Source organism: Hyperolius riggenbachi, chromosome 6 (genome assembly GCF_040937935.1).
Source record: "Hyperolius riggenbachi isolate aHypRig1 chromosome 6, aHypRig1.pri, whole genome shotgun sequence".
NCBI lineage: Eukaryota > Metazoa > Chordata > Amphibia > Anura > Hyperoliidae > Hyperolius > Hyperolius riggenbachi.
In genome coordinates this window covers 315024057-315038835 of record NC_090651.1, presented here as the reverse complement: position 1 = coordinate 315038835, position 14779 = coordinate 315024057, and positions in this window count along the sequence as shown.

Below are 14779 nucleotides of genomic sequence, written 5' to 3'. Positions count from 1 at the left end.
GGTGGGTCTCTTTGCTATATTACAAAATGCCCATGCTAAATTTAAGGGTGATGGGGGGTTGTTACAGACACTGGCTGCGCTGCTTTCTAAGGTTGGGGGTGGGGGGGGGGCAGAGGCTAGCAGCACTGCTTACTAATGAGATGGGGGTGGGGAGCACAGAGGCCGGCCACACTGCTTACTAAGGGGCGGAGGGGGGATAGGGGACAACACTGAAAATGGTTGTGTAGCAATAGCATGCAAAAGGGGGCACAGATTGTCCACACTGCTTACTTGGGGGGGGGGGGGGTAGTTTACAGATACAGGTCGCACTGGTTACTGGGGGGGGTGCAGAGACTGGCAGCACTGCTTACTAATGAGGAGGTGGGGGGTACAGAGGCTGGCTACACGGGGGAGGAAATGCTTGCACAGTTTACTAAGGAGTAGGGGATGGGGGCGGGGGGGGGGGGGGTCTGGTGGTACAGATACTAGCCTCAGTGCTTGCTAGGGGGGAACAGATATGTCCTCACTGCTTAAGGGGGATGGGGGGGGGGAGTTTACAGATAATGGTCACACTGCTTTCTAAGGTGGGGGGGGCAGGGATTGGCAGCACTGCTTCCTAATGAGGGGGAGGGGGAGCAAAGGGGCTGGCCAGACTGCTTACTAAGGGGGAGGAGGGAACAAAGAAAATGGTTGCACAGCTTACTAAGGAGTAGGGAGATGTTACAGACGCTAGCCTCAGTGTTTGCTAAGTTGTACCAGATATTGTCCTCACTGCTTACTTGGGAAAAGGGAGGGGGAGGGAGTTTACAGGTACTACTGACCACACTGTTTACTAAGGTGTTGGGTGGGGTGAGGCTGTAAGGGTGGATAATTACTGCACTCGAGGGCCAGGAGACTATATACAGTAACTAGGTGGCTATAAGGGCTCTTTCACATTACAGCCCGCTTCCTGTGTTTTGATGCGAAGTCGAAACTTTGCCTTAACCAAGGTAAGATGAAAGTCCATAGACTTTCATTTGACTTGTCACACCCGACGCTGCGTTTCGGTACGTTGCGGTTCAATGCACCCAGGAGCTTTTATTCGTCGGGAGCCGGCGTTTTCCCATCAGGTGAATTAATAGCTACCGCCGCTGATTGCGTCGCACTGCAGCATCCCGACGACACGTCGCCGGCTGATCAAAGCATGCAGGGGAACGGCTCCTGCGCGTGCTGTTAGATGTGAAAGAGCCCTTAAGATCTTTTCTAAAAACGTCTGATTACCCTTTGCCATGCAGGGTACTTTATTTTCTGCTCTATTCACAATCCCAGTTCCGTTGCAGAATAATTCTGAATGTCAACTCAGTGACCATACAATTCTATGGACCTGTTCAAAGTACTGTGTTGTAATGGATTGCGTTATTTTAAAGCAGACCTGAACTCAGAACTTCCACTCTGCTCTAAAAGATTCACAACAGAATAATAATCTTTAAAGGACAACTAAGGGATATTGAGGCTGCCATATATAGTGCGTACAAGAGGTATCGGCGCCGGGCGCAGGATACAGCCGCAGTGGCGTAGCTAAGGAGCTGTGGGCCCCGATGCAAGTTTTACAATGGGGCCCCCCCAAGCACTCTATACATAACAATTGATACGGCGCACCAAAACCTGCCATTGGCAACTACAGTGTCAGAGGTGCAAGAAGGTGATGGGGAACAGTGTGTTAATGATTATCACTATTCAAAGTATCTATAGAAGTGATTATTACCAGCACAGGCCCAATAGAGAGCTAATACTGTAGTTGAGGCATGGCCCTTCGGAGCCCCTCTGGCCCAAGGGCCCCGATGCGGTCGCAACTAGAGTTGGGCCGAACGGTTCGCCGGCGAACCTGGTTCGCGCGAACCTAGGTGGTTCGCGTGCGGGTACCGCACGCGAACTTTATTGCGGAAAAGTTCGCCCCATTGCGGTTCGCCCCATAATGCACTGAGGGTCAACTTTGACCCTCTACATCACAGTCAGCAGGCCCAGTGTAGCCAATTAGGCTACACTAGCCCCTGGAGCCCCACCCCCCCTTATATAGGCAGGCAGCGGCGGCCGTGGCCACTCGTGTGCCTGCATTAGTTAGAGTAGGGCGAGCTACTGCAGTCTCTCATAGGGAAAGATTAGTTAGCCTTAGCTTGTCCCTGGCTGCATACCTGTTCATTGATCCTGCCACTGCATACCTGTTCATTGATCCTGCCACTGCATACCTGTTCATTGATCCTGCCACTGCATACCTGTTCATTGATCCTGCCACTGCATACCTGTTCATTGATCCTGCCACTGCATACCTGTTCAGTGATCCTGCCACTGCATACCTGTTCATTGATCCTGCCACTGCATACCTGTTCTGTGAACCCACCACTGCATACCTGTTCTGTTCAGTGGACCCGCCACTGTATACCTGTTTAGTGAACCCGCCACTGCATACCTGTTCTGTTCAGTGGACCCGCCACTGTATACCTGTTCAGTGGACCCGCCACTGCATACCTGTTCTGTTCAGTGAACCCGCCACTGCATACCTGTTCTGTTCAGTGGAGTTTGGTGTGTCAGTGTGAAGCAGTACCTTAATTACACTCCCTGATTGATGTATACACATGCAAGATGTTTTAAAGCACTTTAGGCCTGTCATTTAGCATTCAATGTGATTTCTGCCCTTAAAACGCTGCTTTGCGTCAAATCCAGATTTTTCCCGGTGACTTTTGGCGTGTATCCCACTCCGCCATGCCCCCCTCCAGGTGTTAGACCCCTTGAAACATCTTTTCCATCACTTTTGTGGCCAGCATAATTTTTTTTTTTTTTCAAAGTTCGCATCCCCATTGAAGTCTATTGCGGTTCGCGAACTTTAACGCGAACCGAACCTTCCGCGAAAGTTCGCGAACCCGGTTCGCGAACCTAAAATCGGAGGTTCGGCCCAACTCTAGTCGCAACCTCTGCAACCCCTATTGCTACGCCCCTGTACAGCCGGTATATGGCTGATCCTGCTGCTGCACAAGTCCCGGCCGTGTTAAATACTATTCCCCCTCCAGGCCGCCATGGACGGTGGGGAATGAAATAATTTGGCCTCCAGCGATTGCTGGAAGCCAAATTATTGTGTTTTAAAGCAACTTCAGCTCTTTTTTCTGACGGCGCCGAAGTTACTCCCTGTGCACTGCTATAGCCGTAATTTCTATTACGGCCTATGGTGGCGCCGGCTGCGCCCAAGTCTCCTGCGCTGGATTAACAGTGTTTGATATATATTTCCTTTTAAACAATGCCAGTTGCCTGGCTATCCTGCTGATCCGCTTCCTCTAATATTTATAGCCATAGACCCTGAACAAGCATGCAGCAGATCAGCTGTTTCTGACATTATTGTCAGATCTGACAAGATTAGCTGCATGCTTGTTCCTGGTGTTATTCAGAAATTAATGCAGCCCAATAGTTCATCAGGGCTGCCAGTCACCTGGTATTGTTTAAAAGGAAATAAATATGGCAGCCTCCATATCTCTCTCGTTACAGTTGTCCTTTGAAAGAAACCTGTAGGGTGAAGGAAAAAAAACAAAAACATTCGGCCCAGTGCACACCAAAAAGCGCCAGCATAATCGCAAACTCTCATCGCTTTTTTGAAGTAATTTTTCAGAGCGCTTCTAGGTATGTTTGGTGCGACTTTCTACACATGCCTAGTGATTTTTGGAGCGTTTTCGTGTAGTATTTTTGATTTTTTTGTTACAGTACAGCTGTAACTGAACAGCTTCTGTAACAAAAACGCATGGAAAAATCACTGATCTAGAGCTTTTCAAAGCGATTTTCCACTTTCCTATACTTAACATTGAGGCTGAATCGCCTCAGAAATTAACAAAAATGCTGCAGGACCCAACTTTGTGTTTGGGGAAAAAACAAATCTCTCTGGTGTGCACCATCCCATTGAAATACTGTGCATTTTTCAAGCGGTTTTCAAAACGCTCTTGGTGTGCACCAGCCCTTCAACTTACCTAGGGCTTCTACCGGCCCCCTGCAGACGTCCTGTGCAAAACAATTCTCCAGTCCCTCGCCGCGGTTCACTTTTGTTACCGGTGAACACTGCGTCTGCACGGCCCTGGCCTCACGCATTCTCGCTCCCGTCACTGGGAGCGTCCTGCACAGGCGCAGTATGAGCAAGCCCCGTACTGCGTCTGTGCAGGATGCTCTCAGCGATGCAAGCAGGAGTGACGATGCGCACGGCCAGGTCTGTGCATGCGCAGTGGCCTGCTGACTTACAAACCTAAAGTGTTCCGCAGTGAGAGACCGGAGGATCGTTTTGTCCCGCTGCGGGTACAGGACGTCTGCAGGTTTTTCCTAACCTTACAGGTTTCCTTTAAAGAAAAACATTTCTTTGTTATAGATGACACAAGTCCTGCAATAAATCTGCTGTGTGTCTACTTCCTGCTTTCATGGAAGCCATTTTGTTAACATTCTTTGTTTACACATTAGGCCTCGTTCACATTTGATGTGCTGAAAAGCGTCTAAAAGTGCATGATAAAAAATGCATGCGCTTGTGTGCACTTTATTGCACGTTTCAGTGGATTGTGCTGTGCTTTTTCTAATCATGTTTTGCTTATTGTAGCAGTTGTCAATAAAGCCTTGTTTTCATATGTAAATGTATATTTTTTCCAAATAGGGGTAAAAAAATGCATGCACATCTATGCGCTTGTATGCGCTAAAAAAAGCGCACCATTCACTTACATTGATGTGCGCTTTACAGCTCAGAAATGCATGCAACACTACTTTTTTGTAACGCAGCTCAGCGCAGCGCATAGATGTGAACCAGGCACATTTAATTACATGGGAAATTCAATACCTTGCAGAACGCACAGGGCAATGCGCTGTGAAAAGTGCACAAAAACGTACCTAGTGTGAACAAGGCCTTAGCTGCTCTGCCATAGCACAGCTGAGACATCAAATTGCATTGCAGATGAAGGACTATTAGGGCTGGTTCATATTGGGCGCTTTACCACGATAGCGTTTGCATCCACGCAAAATCACTTGTAAAAGCACTGTTCCGCAATCGCTCGGGAATCACAGCAAAATGCTGCAGGCAACACGTTTTGCGATTGCCGCTGAACGCAAGCGTTTCACGATTAACTGCAATCGCGAAAAAGTGTTACCTGCAGCATTTTGCCGCGATTCTCAAGTGATCACGGTATAGTGCTTGGTACTTTTCCGTTAGCCGGGCGCATCCACTAGGTGGCGTTAATTACTATTCCCCCTCCAGGCCGCCATGGATAGTAGCGTAAGATGTAATTCTGGTGGAGTTTTATCGCCACCTAGAGGATGCACCCGGTTAATGGAAAAGTACCCAGTGCTTTTACAAGCGTTGTCCGTGATCGTTGGGAATCGAGGAAGTGTACAGTGATTTTACCGCACTAATCGCTGTAAAATCACCCGCGCAAAACGGTGGCGCTTAAAGTGTGAATGGGCCTTTATGCAGCTTTTTTGGCAAATAAGCAATGTGATGTCTGTGTTTTTGAGCAAGCATCTGTACTGGCTGTACCTCAGGATGGGTAACCTTTGCATGAATGTACATTGGAGACAGTCAGAACCGGATCAGTGAATAATGGCGCACAGCGCCTATGCATAAAAATGGTGCCGCATTAAAAAGATACGCTTATCGCTATTTAGCAATAGTACTGCATAATAATGGCGCACAGGGAAAAAAGAAGAAAAACGGCACACAGTAACGCTATTTATCAATAGTGCCATTCATATGCCAAACAGCAGACGTTATTGCGCACAGTAACGTTATTTATCAATAGCGCCCTACATAAGCCACAGACTTATGACAGACTGCAGACATTATTTAACTGCAAAACCGTGAATGGATTTAATGTAACACGTCAAGGTTAGGGTTAGGCACCACCAGGGGAGATTTAGGGCTAGGCACCACAAAGGAGGTCTTAGGGTTAGGCACCACAAAGGAGGTCTTAGGGTTAGGCACCACCAGGGGAGTCTAAGGGTTAGGCACCCCCAGGGGGGTGCTTAGGGTTAGGCACCACCAGGGGGGTGCTTAGGGTTAGGCACCTCCAGAGGGGTGGTTAGGGTTAGGCACCACCAGGGGGTTGGTTAGGGTAAGGCACCACCAGGGGGGTGGTTAGGGTTAGGCACCACCAGAGTGGTGGTTAGGAACCACCAGGGGGGTGCTTAGGGTTAGGCACCTCTAGGGGGGTGGTTAGGGTTAGGCACCACCAGGGGATTGGTTAGGGTTAGGCACCACCAGGGGGGTGGTTAGGTTTAGGCACCACCAGGGGGGTGGTTAGGGTTAGGCACCACCAGGGGGGTGGTTAGGGTTAGGCACCACCAGGGCGGTGGTTAGGGTTAAGCACCACCGGGGGGGGGGGGGGGGGGGGTTAGTGACAGGTACAAAGAGGGTTCTGTGTGTTAACGCTAAATAACGATAAGGCTTTAACGTTAAATAGCGATAAGCGACAGACGGATTAGCGGCAACACCGTGCGCCATTATTCGCAGGTGCCATTTTCAGAGGGATCCGTCAGAACAGGCAGTTTTGTCCTCTTTTCCACGGACTGTTGAACTGCGTGCTCAGCAAGCAGTTACTAGGCAGCAGTGAGCAGTTACCAGGCAGCAGTGAGCAGTTACCAGGCAGCAGCAAGCAGTTGCAAGAGTTTGAGAGGCATTTCACTACCTATCAACAGTCCGTGGAAAAGAGGCCTTACCTCCACCTCGGGTTTCTGTATTTATGGCAATTATGACAGCAAAGTGTTATGTGAGTGTACGCCCACTGACTATTTGCATTTAGAGTTATTTGAATGGTTGCTCTTTAAAAAAGGGTGGCAACAGACCTTGTTCTAACCAGGAACATATTTTGAAACAAAAACAGCTGCTGCCTCATTATCTGATTGTTCAGGAAAAGTCAAGGTGATTTCAGGTGAGTTGGCAGAGCAGCTTTATAAACTTAGTATTGAAGTGATAAAACTTTGTGGGGCTGAGCAGTTTCCCTGCACAGATTAATAATTCCATTTTGGTACTTTATACAGTTGTAAACATATTTCTTGTCTTTGTATTATCAAATACATTTCCTCCAGCTTTGTCTTGATGCTGCTGCAAACACACTGAGGATAGGTACACACATAACATAACCGGCTGCATTTTTGTCCTGTTTTATGTGCGTTTGCGTTTTTTTTTCACCGCAGATGCATTTTTCAAGTGTTTTGCATGCGTTGTAATGTTTGCGGTTTGCATATACAAAATGCTTATGCGGTTTTCATGTGTTTTTCTATAGTCTTATGCAAATCACTAGGAAGACAACAGGAAGCGGAAATGCATCACAAAACAATATTAACCAAAAAATGCATGAAAAACGCATACCATTGCGTTTCCATTGACTTTCAGTATGTGCGTTTTTCATGCGTTCATGCATAATATGCAACAAAACTAGCGATTTTTAAAATCACCATAATCAAAACGCATACCCATGCGGCTTTTTTCTGCGGCCCATTGACTAACATTTAGTATGGTACTTATCCGTTAGCCGGGCGCATCCGGCAGGTTGCGCTAATTCCATTCATACTTCACGTAACAAAAGTGTTAATGTAAACGATGGTATTGTGTTTTAAGTAGGCCGTCTCGCTGTGGCCAAATGTATTGTAAACGGTGAGTTAATGGAATTAAAATGAAAATGGCGGCAAGGTAACAGATGAAGTCACCGGTTTCGGCTCTCGTTCTCCTCCCCCTGCCTCTCTCCTATACAATACTGGCAGCCGGTGAAGACATGCGTCTCTCCCCCCCCCCCCCCCCCCCCCCCCGAGTCGTTCGTCGCAGCAGCAGGGTGTTCTGGTTGTTTGCTTGCGACGAACAACTGTAGGGGGACATGCGTGTCCCCAAACCCCCCCCCGGCTGCCAGTGTTCTGTAGGAGAAAGGCAGAAATGAGGCTTCATTTTAATTCCATTAACTCACTGTTTACAATACATTTGGCCGCAGCGAGACGGCCACTTAAAACACAATACGGTACTTATCCGTTAGCCGGGCGCATCCGGCAGGTGGCGCTAATTACTATTCCCCTTCCAGGCCGACATGGATAGTAGGGAAAGATGTAACTCCTGGTGGAGTTTTGTCGCCACCTGCCGGATGCGCCCGGCTAACGGATAAGTACCGACAGTACTGTGAGGATATTTGTGATATGTACGGTAATATGCAGAACATAGAAGCCATATTTTTCATTTTGTGTCATGTGTAGGGCTGAAGGAAGCTGCTACTTTGAGCTTCTGTATTCAGTTCCTCTGGAAGTTGGACTCTGCTAATCTCCTGTAGGCCAGAATAGTACATTTGCATCTGAAGGTGAACGCTTGTGAACAGTAGAGCAGGACCTGCTAATGTGATTGCCTGTATGTCAATGACCCTACATTTGCATTCAGTTCCTCTGGATACAGGTAATTAGGTAACGACCCTCTATTCTGTCCTGGTTCTTACATTGCTTTGAACTTTGTGTATATGTAAACAAGCCAAAATGCAATCCAGATTAAATGAGTCTGGACAGTTGGAAGCTAACACAGGAATGTTTGAAGATTACATATGACAGCTGGCTGGAATGTTGAGGAAGTTGGAAGCCTTACTCAAAAAGTCTTTTGATGTATGTAAATATAATTTTACCTGTGGAAATTAGCTCTATGGAGAGATGGGAAATGTTTGGAAAGTTAATTAAAACTAGTTCCTCTATTTCCCACTGAAATTGCAGCCTCCAGGCATATCTCCCAGTATAAAAGGCAGGGCCAGATGCCTAAAAATCATCTTCTCCTGAGGGTAGTGCATCGCTACAGATGATCCTGAGAGAATCAGAAAATTTGTGTCCCTCCACAGTTGGACATTTGCGCTGATAAAACTTCAATTTCTGTTTGTTCCCGGTTTTTATTTTATGCAACTTGTCTTGTGTAACTTTTTTATTTTGTAATTTTTACTTTGTTTTTGTAAATCTTTTGTATGTATTACTTTCTGCATTGTTCCACTTTTTTTCTGGAATATTAAATCGTTATTAAGTTTGACTTCTGCCGTACTAAGCTAACGCTCATAGCCTAGAAGAGTCTGCAGTGTAACTTGCGTGAAAAAGTTAGTGCCGGACTGTGCCTTGCTACTGTATGATTGTACTGTGAGTGTGTGTGCGTGGCGTTCCCGTATTCGGCCTAAAGCGCAAAGCTGATCCGAATACGAAAACGCGGATTGCGTGCAGATCGCTCGACAGCAGAGTGGAAGTGTCTAGCTACAGCTAGTGGTGGCAGTGAGAAGTGTTTGAGGGGTTACAGCCTTGTGTTAGCGCGACTAAGGCTGCTTCCCCTCTCGATCTGGTCAAACCCGCAGTCGGGAACCGTATCTGAAGGCTTGCCGCGGGGTCGGTTCCTGACAAATACCATCGTTTACATTAACCCTTTTGTTACGTTAAGTATGAATGGAATTAGCGCCACCTGCTGGATGCGCCCGGCTAACGGATAAGTACCTTTTAGTATTACAGAGCTATTATGTCTGCCAGCACCCAAGGCTGAGACACCAGAGTGCACCCCTCCCACACACTGATAGCTATTAGACTAAGAGGCGCCCCATGGCCCCCAACACCTTAATCTCTAGTTATCTGGCTTGCAATCACTGCCATGTATCCCCTTTTTTCTTATTTATCTCTGCTTCAAACACAATAGGGGAATGATAGCTGAGTGAGTTGTGCGCTCCCCTCCTACACTGCACCCTGAGCCTGGAGCCTCTCTCGCCTCGGCCCAGCCCTGATGTATAGGCTCGTCACTAACTGTCCCTCAGAGGAGCTCACAATCTAATACCTACCATAGTCATATGTCTATGTATTGTAGCCTAGGGCCAATTTTGGGGAAGCCAATTAACTTATCTGTATATTTTTGGGATGTGGGAGGAAACCGGAGTGGCCGGAGGAAACCCACGCTGACACAGGGAAAACATACAAACTCCTTGCAGATGTTGACCTGGCTGGGAATCAAACTGGGGACCCGGTGCTGCAAGGCAAGAGCGCTAACCACTGTGGGTACAGCCTAGATACTCGAGGCTTCCAAAATTCATGCACTGACAGCTCTCTTCTGCAGCGCCCTCCCAGCAACCTCTCCATGGTTACAGCAACAGCATGTGACCGTACGTTCCCGGTGCGTCACATGACAAGAGACGCACTGCACGTGCAGTCACATGGTGCTACTGTAACAATGAGGACGCCGCAGGGTGCTGCGGAAGAGAGCTGTCAGTGCAGGCAGGAATGTCGGAAGCCGGTGAGTAGCTTCCTGTACCCGCACTGTCCCGCACGGAGAGGGTACTGGTTGAGGGTACTCGAATTGTCACTGCCATAATTATGCTGTTGTCTCTTGTCTGTTTGTCGCTGCCTCACAACTACAGACAAATGTATGTGGGCCTTTACAACAGCTCACATTCAGGGCAAGCTGAGCAGGTGTTCACCTCATTAGTTCAGAAATGGTGGCTACCCATATTTGACCTGTTTGCAACTCCAAACAAAACAATGCAAAGCTGACCGATGTCTGTTCCCTTTACCCTTCCTCTTCATTCAGCAGGCTGGATGCACTGTCAGTGACATGGCCACAGGGTCATCTGTATGCCTTTCCTCCCTTCAATTTGATTCCAAGGGTACTAAGGCAGATATTAAGGAAGCAGGAAATTTGGGCGCATGAGGCAGGTGGACAAAAAGGGCGCCGCCATTCACTCCCATAATAAATATTGTTTAATTATCATCAAGAAAACATTCCGTGGGCACTAGTTACTTTGAGCTTACATTTATTCCAGGAGCATATGCAGACTGATGACAAATTACACGATGTAAGATCTTAATACATCACCCTTCCGGGGCTGCAAGCATTCACAGAGATGGTGTTCATGTCGACAATTGTTTCGCGCTAACAGCGCTTTTTCATAGACTTGACTCCTGGCGGGGAGAAGCTCACCGCCATCTCAAAAGGCCTGGCGTTATAAAGACGCCAGGACCTCCTCCATTATTCCGGAAACCCTCCTCCCCCTGTCATCCTTAGGCGGAAGTGCGTCAGCGCTTCAACTTGGAGCGCATCTGCACCTGCCCGCCCATGTCGGAAGCCCGCCGCTTGCCTGTCGCACTCAAGCGAAAAAAAAAAAATTTGCTTGGTGCGTTGCTAGGCAACCTCCCGACTATACGGAGCGTCCCACCGCGGACATAAGAAAAGTGTCCTCGGTGCTGGGACGTTTGCGGGTTCAGACACCGGACAAAATCAGGAGGAGGGATGACCGGACCAATAAAGACCAATAAAGAAAGGAGCACAGGTAGCACAGTAAGAATAGGGGCATGTGCAGTACATACGCTCATATATGATTTAACTCTCAATAAGTATAATGTGTTGTATAAAAAGTAAATAGAGAAAGACCCAGTGACAGAGGCAGAAAAATAGGGACAAGAGAGTCCACGTCAGTACTAATATTTTTCCAGAAATACACTGAATTCATCATTGAAGCCCAAAGGCCCTAGGGCATCGGATCGACTAATAAGCAACGATTCTCTTCGAGACAACAAGTTATCTCTATTGCACCCACGTCGTGGGGTTTTCACCAGCTCAAGGCCTACCATTTTTAACACATTCGCATTAGCATCATGTATCTCTCTTACGTGATTGATCATTCTTAAAGCGCCTATTCCCTTTTTAATAGATCGGCGATGTTCCACCAATCTTTCACGGATTGGGCGAGTGGTTCTCCCTATATAGAAATAGGAGCAAGTGCGACAGGCAAGCGACGGGCTTCCGACATGGGCGGGCAGGTGCAGATGCGCTCCAAGTTAAAGCGCTGACGCACTTCCGCCTAAGGATGACAGGGGGAGGAGGGTTTCCGGAATAATGGAGAAGGTCCTGGCGTCTTTATAACGCCAGGCCTTTTGAGATGGCGGTGAGCTTCTCCCCGCCAGGAGTCAAGTCTATGAAAAAGCGCTGTTAGCGCGAAACAATTGTCAACATGAACACCATCTCTGTGAATGCTTGCAGCCCCGGAAGGGTGATGTATTAAGATCTTACATCGTGTAATTTGTCATCAGTCTGCATATGCTCCTGGAATAAATGTAAGCTCAAAGTAACTAGTGCCCACGGAATGTTTTCTTGATGATAATTGATTGATGCTCTTTAAACGTGAAGGCACAGTGAAAAGCTGATACCAGCAGCAGTAAAGGGAACCCAATCACCAACATTGTGTGCGAGGTAGACACTTTTGCTCTTTTGGGACATTATAAATATTGTTTAATCGGCGCCCAACAGGAAAAAAGGGCGCCGGAGAAAAATAACGTTTTAAAAGCGGCGCCCGGAGACTTTTAATGTTTTATAACTGTTTCTCATGATTACACATTATTTAATGATTTATAATTTTTTAAACATTTTTTTTAAACGAAAAACAGTACAATATTTTTTTAAAACATTACTTTTAAACGAAAGACCGTAACAATTTTTATGATTTTTTTTTTTTTTACATTTTTAAACGAAAAAACCGCACCATATTTTTTTAAAACGTTATTAATGCTTATCACAGGGGGGTCTTGGGTTAAGGCACCACCAGGGGGGTCTTAGGTTTAGGCACCAACAGGGGGGTCTTAGGTTTAGGCACCAACAGGGGGGTCTTAGGTTTAGGCACCAACAGGGGGGTCTTAGGTTTAGGCACCAACAGGGGGGTCTTAGGTTTAGGCACCAACAGGGGAGTCTTAAGGTGGCCATACACTGGCCCGATTCCCGGCCGTTTCGACAGCAGATTCGATCCTGGGATCGAATCTGCTGCCAATCGTTCGCGGTAAACGCCGCCGACGATCCGATTTCCCTCCCGAAATCGGATCGGTCCGTCGATCGCGCCGTGCGGGAAATTACCCTCGATCGCCCCGCGGGTAAAGTGCGCGTCGCTAGCGGCGGCTGATCCGATGAAAAATACATTACCTGATGCGGGCTCCCGGGCGTCTTCTCAGCGCTGCACCCGCTCCATCCCGGCGCTTCCTGGGTCACTGCAGTGACCCAGGAAGTTCAAATAGAGGGCGCTCTATTTGAACTTCCTGGTCACGGAGTGACACAGGAAGCGCCGGGATGGGAGCGGGTGCAGCGCTGAGAAGATGCGGAGAAGACGCCCGGGAGCCCGCATCAGGTAATGTATGCGCGGAGGGGGGGACAGGCGGCAGGAGCAGCTGAACAGATTGTGATCGGTTTCAGGCTGAAATCGATTCACAATCTGTTTGCAGTAAAGGCAGCCATACGATCCCTATCTGATCAGATTCGATCAGATAGGGATCTGTCAGCTGGTCGATCTGATGGCACATCGACCAGTGTATGGCTGCCTTTAGGTTTAGGCACCACCAGGGGGGTCTTAGGGTTAGGCACCACCAGGGGGGTCTTAGGGTTAGGCACCACCAGGGGGGTCTTAGGGTTAGGCACCACCAGGGGGGTCTTAGGGTTAGGCACCACCAGGGGGGGTCTTAGGGTTAGGCACCACCAGGGGGGTCTTAGGGTTAGGCACCACCAGGGGGGTCTAGGGGTTAGGGATAGGTACAGGGAGGGTTCTGTGTGAGAGTAGGGTTAGGAATAGCTTTAGGAAAATTCGTATTAATGTTTTATAAAACGTTATTATAAATTTCAATTTTTAAACAGGGAAGAGTAACGTTTTTAAAATTGCCGATTTTATACACATTATTTAATGATTTATAACTTTATAAAACATTATTTTAAACGAAATATAACACAAATTTTTTTTAAACGTTATTCATGATTATCTTTTAAAAACGTGCGCCCTTTTTTCCCGGCGCCCTTTTTTAACGTACGCGATATTAACATTGAAGTCTCAGATCATGTTCATAGCCCCATGGTGGCCAAGGAGAGCATGGTTCCCCTTTGTACAGAGATCAACTCTGAAGGGCCCCTGGCATCTCAGACTGGACCTACTATTCCAGGGGAATCAAAATTAGCCCCAATCCAGACCAGTTCAAGCTGACAGCATGGATTCTGAGCGGAAAATCCTAAGTAGGCAAGGGCTTTCGGACAGAGTGATCGCAACTCAGGTTAATCTACAATAAAGTTTGGAATGTCTTTTTGTTCATGCGTTCTGATAGTTTACGGTATATTTAGAGTTTCCCCAGGATGGAGTGGATTTACAGTGGTGTGAAAAACTATTTACCCCCTTCCTGATTTCTTATTTTTTTGCATGTTTGTCACACTTAAATGTTTCTGCTTATCAAAAACGTTAACTATTAGTCAAAGATAACCTAATTGAACACAAAATGCAGTTTTAAATGATGTTTTTTATTATTTAGTGAGAAAAAAAAACTCCAAATCTACAAGGTCCTGTGTGAAAAAGTGATTGCCCTGATTGTTAAAAAATAACTTAAAGGTGGTTTATTACACCTGAGTTCAATTTCTGTAGTCACCCCCAGGCCTGATTACTGCCACACCTGTTTCAATCAAGAAATCACTTAAATAGGAGCTATCTGACACAGAGAAGTAGACCAAAAGCACCTCAAAAGCTAGACATCATGCCAAGATCCAAAGAAATTCAGGAACAAATAAGAACTAAAGTACTGTAATTGAAATCTATCAGTCTGGTAAAGGTTATAAAGCCATTTCTAAAGCTTTGGGACTCCAGCGAACCACAGTGAGAGCCATTATCCACAAATGGCAAACACATGGAACAGTGATGAACCTTCCCAGGAGTGGCCAGCCGACCAAAATTACCCCAAGAGCGCAGAGAAAACTCATCCGAGAGGCCACAAAAGACCCCAGGACAACATCTAAAGAACTGCAGGCCTCACTTGCCTCAATTAA